Source organism: Octopus sinensis, linkage group LG11 (assembly GCF_006345805.1).
Source record: "Octopus sinensis linkage group LG11, ASM634580v1, whole genome shotgun sequence".
In the NCBI taxonomy this organism is placed as follows: Eukaryota; Metazoa; Mollusca; class Cephalopoda; order Octopoda; family Octopodidae; genus Octopus; species Octopus sinensis.
In genome coordinates, this window is record NC_043007.1 from 11,746,242 (window position 1) to 11,756,241 (window position 10,000).

A 10,000-nucleotide genomic window follows, 5' to 3' on the forward strand; every position below is an offset into this window, starting at 1 on the left:
TTTGAATTGAATCATATTTCACTGCTTAAAAGAGAATAAGAGAGAGATTGAGAGAGAATATTATATTGATTTGTTTAAATTATAACTTTTTATTGAATTTTAATTCAAACTCAAATTGAAATTCAATTTTTAAAAGTTTTCAATACAGAGACACAGAAACACACACAGTCACACACAAACTTAGACACACACAGATATGTGCACACATAATACACGAGCTATTGTTTATTTTCATAAAGTTGAACTTTGCATGAATTGACTAAAAGTTCAACGGAATATTCACATCCAAACATTAGCTGTAGACATTTACACAAAGGACCCACCCCTATCCCTAACCTCGTCTTTAGATTAAGTAGTTTGTGCAGTTTGAAACTTCAACATTATCACCGTAATGGCAGACGTTATATCTCCGAAGCAATTAAATATCCAGTTTCTTTTTGATTTATTGCATTACACACGAGAAAGTAAATTCATTCTGGTAATGAGGAAATAGCTGTATATATGTGTTGTATAATTTGGAAGCGAAGTCAGAGAGAAATTGAAGAAGCTATCCAAGTAAAACACGCTTTTGGCAGGAAATCTTAACTGTTTGCAAGAATATCTTTAATATCAAAAGCTAGATTCATAAAACTAGCGCAAGCAATCACTCATAATGTCAATGATTTATCCTTCATCAAGGGCATTTTTTCCATTTAGAAACTGTTGTAGTAATTGCTTATATAGTTAGAAACCTTCCTTATGACTAAGTGCTCAAATAAAACAAGGTTTGAATTTGTCAGTCAAGGCTGAGATCAGTTAGGTTAGCTGCCTTGTTCAATAGTGGTGGCGCAGTTTCTACAGTAAACTTGGCTAACTGACAGGTCCATTTTACATGCTAGAGTAGGTAGCTGTTTTACAAAACCACACAATTACAATTTGTTGTTCTACATGCATCTCAGACTGGCCCAGTTAATAGTATTTCTGTGCCCGTACGGTTTAAACCATTGCCTGCCCTTTGTATGTGATACACAGGACATATTTACTTGGCATCCATACATCATATATGAAACACTTTCCTTTCTTTTTTCAATTCTTTTTGTTTTAGCCAACAAAGCGCAGGAGTGGCTGTGTGGTAAGTAGCTTGCTTACTAACCACATGGTTCTGGGTTCAATCTCACTGCATGGAACCTTGGGCAAATGTCTTCTACTATAGCCTCGGGCCGGCCAAAGCCTTGTGAGTGGATTTGGTAGACAGAAACTGAAAGCAGCCCATCGTATATATGTATATATATATGTATGTGTGTGTATATGTTTGTGTGTCTGTGTTTGTCCCCCCCAACATTGCTTGACAACCGATGCTGGTGTGTTTACGTCCCTGTCACCTAGCGGTTCGGCAAAAGAGACTGATAGAATAAGTACTAGGCTAACAAAGAATAAGCCCTGGGGGTCGATTTGTTCGACTAAAGGCGGTGCTCCAGCATGACTGCAGTCAAATGACTGGAACAAGTAAAAAAAAGAAAGAAAATAGACTAACTTGGGACTTATGAAAGAGAATCTTTATATCACTCAGAACATATGAAACAAGGGCTAGAAATAGCAACCACATTCCTTCAAATCACACCCTATCATCTTAATCTTTTGCTTGTCTTGTGTATTACATGTGATTCCCAAAACATATACTTCCTTGGCCTCCATGAATCATATATTGTTATATAGATACCCTTTTTTTTTTTCAACCATCACAGTAACTTGGGACTTATGAAATGGAAGCTTTATATTGCTCAGAACATATGGAACAAGGGCTAACTAAAAGTCTGAAAATAAGTATGGATGTGCGTGGATGTTTAGTTCAAACCTATGAAAATATTTTGGACTGCCAAATGTTTAGCTTGAACCAGCAATGCCTCTTAGTAAATCTGCCAGACAGGAGTTTCTTGAAAAGTTATAATTCCTGGGCTGAATGTGCTCTAAAACAGTTTATTCTCAAAAATACCCCGACTTTCTTTGAGAACATCATCACTCTACCCCACCACTAGTCCTCTACAAGATGATAAATGTGCAGGTTCCACCAGCTGTGTGACTCAACTGATAGATGACTGGTACTCACATGCCAAGTACTCAGTCTTGGGTTTTGTTTGACCCAGTAGCGCAGCTCTATCAAAGAGATGATGACGAGATGTGGGAAAATTTGCCTGACAAGGAGTGAACGCACATGCATTCATCATCCAGGAATCTCTGCAATGATAAAGTTACCAGTAAGCCTCAGAAGTAGTTGAATTTATTTAAGTTAATATGAAAGATAAAAAACATCTTGTGTCACTTTACTAAGCTTAACATTCACATAAAATTCTCAAGAAAGTTTGCATCTGTTTGTTTGTTATTATAACAGAAAAAATAAAATAGATTTATGTAATCCAATCCATCTTATTTAAAAATAAAACTCTGTAAGTTACTTCTCAACATGAAATGTTCTCCATCAGAAAATTTTTTTTTTTTTGTTCTTTGTTTTTCTCTTCTCTTAACTTCATAAAAACAGGGGAAAGGTTAAATTTAAAACCTTCATATGTTTTATGAATGTCACTTAAACTAGAACAATTTGTGACTTTTTTTTTTTTTTTACTGGAGTGATGTGGGGAATATGACTGTTATAGTGTTATAGTAATAATGAACCCAGAGTCAGATATATTATGATGTTATGTCTTGCTTGACAAAGACTAGCAGATATTGAAATCCACTCAAGATATTTTCAGTCCCTATGCTAGTTTTTCGTTTAAGGGGATGAAATTGCTATGTTACATCTCTCTCTCTCTCTCTCTCCCATTCCTGCCTTCTTTCTTAATCTCTGTACCATGGCCTAGTGACAAACATTACAAAACAATATGCAGTAAATGTACAATACATGTGTTTGGTATAAACAGGGGAAACTGATCTTGACTTCCAAATAATTGTTCAGTTTTCGTAGAATTTAATCATCAGCTTCTGAAGTAAATTTTATCAAAAGTTATGATGGTGAGCTTCACCCTCCACATCATCTACATTCCAATACTCTTTTACTCTTTTACTTGTTTCAGTCATTTGACTGCGGCCATGCTGGAGCACCACCTTTAGTCACGCAAATTGACCCCAGGACTTATTCTTTGCAAGCCTAGTACTTATTCTATTGGTCTCTTTTGCCGAACCACTAAGTTACGGGGGTCATAAACACACCACCATCGGTTGTCAAGCGATGCTGGGGGGACAAACACAGACACACAAACATATACACACACATACATACATATATATATATATGTATATATCAGCATGATCACCGTGATTGACCAGGCTATCAGATGTTGTTACACATCGCTGGTCACAATGCGCTTTGCATTGTTTTAGCCTTCAGATGACGCCACCCCACTGGCTAAGCAAGCAGGCCAATATATGTATATATATATATATATATATATATATATACACACACATATATACGATGGGCTTCCTTCAGTTTCCGTCTACCAAATCCACTCACAAGGCTTTGGTCGGTCCGAGGCTATAATAGAAGACACTTGCCCAAGGTGCCACACAGTGGGAATGAACCCGGAACCATGTGGTTGGTAAGCAAGCTACTTACCACACAGCTACTCCTCATTCCCTTCTAACTGGAACTAGCAAGTGAGTAGTGATACTCTCAACTATTTAATTATATTATTTGCATAACCTGGGGCATGGGTGTTATTATAAATTTCATCTTACATGGTGTTATTTTTATTTCTATTTTTATTAAGGTTGTTGAAAAGTTGACCCTTTATTGTACCTAGTTTAGAACATCAATTTCTAGGAAATAACCAAATTTTTGTAACAACTGCCCTTGTGCCACCACCTCAAACTTATAATTACATCATCAGTGAATGAGTCATCAGTGATAAAATTTGCAGTCTGATTTCAATTCCCTGTTTGGAACCACTACGCTTATAACATCAATCCTTTTTGAGAAACCATGTAATTACCTCTCCTCTACAAGCCTTAAACTTGATGCTTCTGTAAAAAATTCCTCATTGTTCTCTGGTTTTCCGTGTTTCTATAGTAACAGTATGTATTCTTCAGTGGAGCTTGTTTGTTCCAAAGATGAAACATTAGCGTCATTTGAACTGTGATGTTATTCTGGAAATTATTTGCAAGTCTGTTATTACTTTTCAGCTTCCCAACCATCTAACATGACAACCTGGTGGGAAATCTACACTGCATTACTATTCTTTCACAATGTATTCTGTGATTCATTATAGAAAAAGTAACTAGATCCTAAACTATAATTTACTCTTCAACAAAACACGTTTTCAGCTTTCAGATTTTTACTCTCCATTTCCTTCCAAATAGCAAAAGTAATTTTTTTTTTTCTTCAGAAAATTGCTTTTGTAATGTGTTTGCCAAAATTAAAGAAATGCTATACTGTGTCTTACATTTGTCAAGTTTCTTTGTTATGTATTTTTGTAAACACAGTTTTCATTAATCTCTTTATATTGGCAGTGGTTGGGGCGGTGTTTTAATACCTGAATTGTTGGCTTATGTGTTCGCCTGTTTGTTTTTAAACAGAGTTTTTTTTTTTTTTCACCTGCCAACATCCATCAAGGAAGTTTCTGAATGAAGTACACAAATTTAAGAGATGTGTATTATGTGAAGTGTATAACATGCTTAGGTTTAGAACCTGTGACCTTTAACTCAGTAGTTTAACTTCTTATATAGTACTACAGTAACTAGTTACTATAGTAACTGCCATCACTATACCTTTTCATCTCTCATTCACCATACTTCTACCTAAACAAGCACCTGGGCAGGCGCCATCAACCATACCTAAACCTACCTGTCACTAGACCTTTACCTTAGTAATACCTTAACTGTATAACAATTATTATATACCCTACCTCAGCAATATTTCCTGCATGAATATAAGACCTGCGTTATATGCCTCAGATATATGAATGAATACATGTAACAAACCAGATTGTAATAGGAATCTTCCATTTTTGTGAGAGGCAGCTTGAGAGTGGATAAACACATGTTATAAGCATCCCTTCTTCAATTAAATGGATCAAGTGCCAGGATTTCCCTTGCTCTATCTTAACTAACACCTTAACAGGTTGGTCATGTGCTATTCAGCTTAAATACATTGTAAGAATTTTTCTTCCTTTTATTCAGGACAAATCAATTAGAATTCTAAGTACAACAGGCGCAGTAGTGGGCATAGGTGCAGGAGTGGCTGTGTGGTAAGTAGCTTGCTTACCAACCACATGGTTCCGGGTTCAGTCCCACTGCGTGACATCTTGGGCAAGTGTTTTCTACTATAGCCTCGGGCTGACCGAAGCCTTGTGCATGGATTTGGTTGGTGGAAACTGAAAGAAACTTGTCATATATATATATATATATATATATATATATATATATATATATATATGTATGTATCTATGTGTATGTCTGTGTGTGTGTTTGTCTCCCCACCATTGCTTGACAATCAATGTTGGTGTGTTTACATCCCCGTAACTTAGCGGTTCAACAAAAGAGACTGATAGAATAAGTACTAGGTTAGGCTTACAAAGAATAAGTCCTGGGATCGATTTGTTTGACTAAAGGCAGTGCTCCAGCATGGCTGCTGTCAAATGACTGAAACAAACAAAAGAATAAAAGAATATCTTTGTTAAAGTTTACAGTGCAGGCATTGTTAAAAGGCTTGCTTTTCAACCACATAGTTTCAAGTTCAGTCCCATCACATGGCATGTTTAGCAAATGTCCCTACCATAGATCTGGGCTGACCAATCCCTTGTGATTGTGTTTAGTAGGGAGAAAGTAAGTAGAAGGATGTTACTTCACTTGTATGTTTTTCAGGTTTTAGATTATTTTAGTAATTTTTTTTTTCCACCTTCCCCAGATTTCTTGGAATTTGGAAGTGCTGGAGTACTTAGGAATCATGTTATTTTTTGTACTAATAGCTAATTAGTTAGTGTTTGTACTAATATTTTGTTGACTTTATAAGATTCTTTTATACAGGTTTTATTAATAGTTGTACTTTCTATCATGTTTTGACAATGTTCACATTTACTGAGAAAAATAAATATTTGTGTGTCAAAAGACAGACAGGTTAAGTATTTAACCCAGCAACTCTGCCATATTATATTAAAAGTGAAGGTGCATGGCTTAGTGGTTAGGGTGTCAGCATCATGATCGTAAGATTGTGGTTTCGATCCCTGGACTGGGCAACATGTTGTGTTCTTGAGCAAAACACTTCATTTCACGTTGCTCCAGTCCACTCAGCTGGGAAAAATGAGTAACGCTGTGATGGACTGGCGTCCCGTCCTGTTGGGGAACCCATACACCATTGAAACCGGGAAACCAGGCCCATGAGCCTGGCTAGGCTTTAAATGGGCGCATTTATTTATTATTTATATCATATTAAAGGTTAGTTTTATCCTGCATGTTTTACCATTATTTAAAGACGGTAGTGTAATATTCGTGGAAGATCTGACTGCAATTTCTCGCATTTAAGTAACTTTGTAGAGGTTAACTGTTTGTGCTGTTAATTCTGTAGGATATTGACACCAACTTAAGCAGTTATAATTCCAAGAAATTCATAACATACTATATATTGGAATAATACATTATTTACAAGCATATTAGCATTATTTCTAAGAGAAGCCAATATATCTAATACATTTAAATCACCTTGCACAAAGGCTATCATGAATAACATTATTAATATAGTAGATGTTTCAATGAAGAACTTATGATTCTGGTACCTGTCCCTTAGTAATCATTCATTTTCAAAAGTATTTGAAAGCTATAACATGAAATAACAACAAAATGGAATGCAATTAAGTATGTGGACATGTTGAAAATACCTCATGGAATGACGACCATGTCTTGCATAGTTATGGGCTGCTCTTTGGCAAGGCATAGTGCCTGTTCAGCAACGCTGTCAGGGAAACGGTTAAGTCATGGGACTACAGCATGGCAGATTGCGAAGAGGTAGCAGAAGAGCTCAACTGAGTCAATGGTGCTTCTTACATTGAAGCTGAGTGAAGGAATCCTAGAAGATCAGTGATCAGGATCACCAAACCCCATCAAGTGAGTTACTGCAATGCATCCGTATAAGTGACATCCATGGTTGTGTAATAAGCTAATGAAAGATTCGTTCCGACTCAAACTCCCAATTCAAATTCATAATAATGGAATTGGAAGACAACAGAGTTATGGGAATCCCAGCCTCGCCTGGCCCCCATGCCAGTGGCACGTAAAAAGCACCATCCGTTCGTGGCCATTTGCCAGACTCGTCTGGCACCTGTGCCGGTGGCACGTAAAAAGCACCCACTACACTCATGGAGTGGTTGGCGTTAGGAAGGGCATCCAGCCGTAGAAACATTGCCAGATCAAACTGGGCCTGGTGCAGCCTTCTGGCTTCCCAGACCCCAGTTGAACCGCCCAACCCATGCTAGCATGGAAAGCCAACGCTAAACGATGATGATGATGATGAGAACAGTGAGAAAAAAAAGAATATATGAAAGCGTAGTGTCACCATTTATTTTGAAGACAGGAATATTCTGGTGATTAAACATGACCTCCATTATATCATCATAATTCAGACTGTATATGAACAGAAAGAGAATTTTTTTACTTCTTAATTGATTTGCGTTTAACACTTTTGATACCAATCTGATACCCAAGACTGCTCTTTGTTCTGCAAAACAAACTTACCATTTTGAATTGATCTAAATTTAAAACTTCTGTCAAAGTTTCATGTTCACATCATCATAATCTAGCAGCTCATCAAAAAAAGACTGATAGAATAAGTACCAGACTTAAAAAGAAAAATCTGTACTGAGATCAAGATGTTGCCCCTGCATGGCCACAATCCAATGACCAAAACCAGTAAAATAAAATAAAGCAATGTTACAAACAGTTTAATAATAACAAAGTAACTTTAGGAAATTTTTCATTATTTTCAAAATCGACTGAAAGAAAAGTGATATTTGTTAAATATAATTGTTTTCACTGTTTATATTGACTATAGAAAATTTTCTAGTATTGGGACATGTGTCCAACACATGGACAGCAATTAATTTAAAAGCATTTAAAGCATATCTGATTTTACTTTAAGAAAAAATATATTATGTATGACAGGTAAAGACAGACATAGCCCTTATCCATGGTTGGGTTTTCAAGATTTCTTGAAAAAGAATCATATTTGCTGCAAAGCATTGAACCTGGAGGTTTGATGACATTTTCTGGAATTAATTCAACTCACCACCTATTTTTTTTTTTTTTTTGTATATAATCAGACAATTCACTTGATCCATTTCCATTAGTGTTTTCTTGAGGTTAAATCTGGGGATTGAGATAACCAGTGTAACATAACCAAATGCTTTTGTTGACTTCCTTGATAATTTCCTATACCAGGCTGAAAAATCTATGCTCTTCTCCAAGATTTCCAGATAGCTTGTATTGTTTATGCTGCCCTCAATCTTATATAATGTGACTGATCCCTTTTTCAAACTTTCAACCTCAAACCATGCCATTGCCCCCTCATACAAAACTGTTAAATTCATGTACCCTAGATAAAGTGTTTCTTCTCTTTGATGGTTAACATGCACTCAATCATCAGGGCCAACCAAGTTAAATTTTAACTGTCTGACCTCAGGATATTTTACTTGTTTGATGATTAATTCTTATGCCTCTTATACATATTGAATTTAGATCTGTTGTATGGCCTCTATTTTTTCTCTCATGCGCAACATGTCCCACAAGCATAAACTGCTTTAGTTGATTCTTTTATGCTAATGACACCAATCTACATGTGGTATTTCTGTTGAAATACCAACAGTGGTCATTTTTCTTTTGTTCTTCAACCGCGGTCTTTCTGTTCTGTTCTTCAATAGTGATCATTCTGTTCGTCAATTATGATAATTTTTTTTTTCTGTTCTTAATTGCTAACAATAAATGTCCCAGTCTACCCTTTCAACAGTGGCTACTCTGGATGGTCAGAATAACCACCAGCTTCATTGAAGATATCCTAAGCATAGTCAGCAACTATTATTGAACATCTGACTTCATCATCCATGACTGAAAAAGTCTATTTTAGATTATACAGTCAGTGAATGTTCATTTATATTTCTGTTGATGAACTTCTTTTTGTTTACCCATCACAACAAATTTTAAGATATCATCAAATAGTTAGAAATAGTCTTACATAGAAAATAATATAGACTATCATATATAATATGATATAGAATATTAAAGCTAAAATACTTTTTTCTAAAACATTCTTAAAAACTTTTGCCTGTCCAATGCATTTTTGTAAATTTGTTCTTAATTGACCATGCTTGCATCCAGACTTTTAGTTAGCCCTGGTTTTATATGTTTTGAGATAAAAATATAAAGCTTTTCTTTCATAAGACTCAAGATGCTCTGGTGGTCGAAAAAATTTGGGAATGAGTATCATACATGACGCATAAATGCCAGAGAAATATCTCTGGTGTATCACATGTTACACATAGGAAAAGCAAAGAATTAAATGGACGTTCATTTTGTAATGTTATTAATACTGTTTATAATTGTATTATGCTAATTAAAATGTTTATGTTTCAACTTACAGCATTTAGAAGGACTAAAAACAATATTTTTTTCATTCATGCATAGTTTTAATCATAAGTAATTAAATAAACAGAAATAATTAATGCTTAATTATCAGCACCACACTCTTGTTTTTAAACTATGTGATGCCACTGTGTGTTTTCTTTGAGACTTATTTTAAGTTCTTCATGAGTCACTAACAAAGTGACAAAATTTTTGAGTTCAGACAGTTCCTGGGGGTTTGTAAATATGTGGTTGCATTAGTGCGTGCGTATATGTAGGTCTATGAACTTGCACTTTTGTTCTGCGTGTACTTGTCTCTTTAACATTTAGGTGTGTGTGTGTGTGTGCATCATTATTTTTTAAAGAATTTCAAAGGAAGAATTGAAAAGATTGCTTTTGGAGGATGTGTGTCAGCTTCCTT

At 35.5% G+C, this 10,000-nt stretch overlaps 1 protein-coding gene across 1 annotated transcript in view; it reads left to right on the forward strand.

Annotated features, from left to right (window-relative positions):
• Positions 1-10,000, forward strand: part of LOC115217506 — a 339,101-nt gene that overhangs the window by 171,815 nt on the left and 157,286 nt on the right. The window lies entirely within an intron of this gene.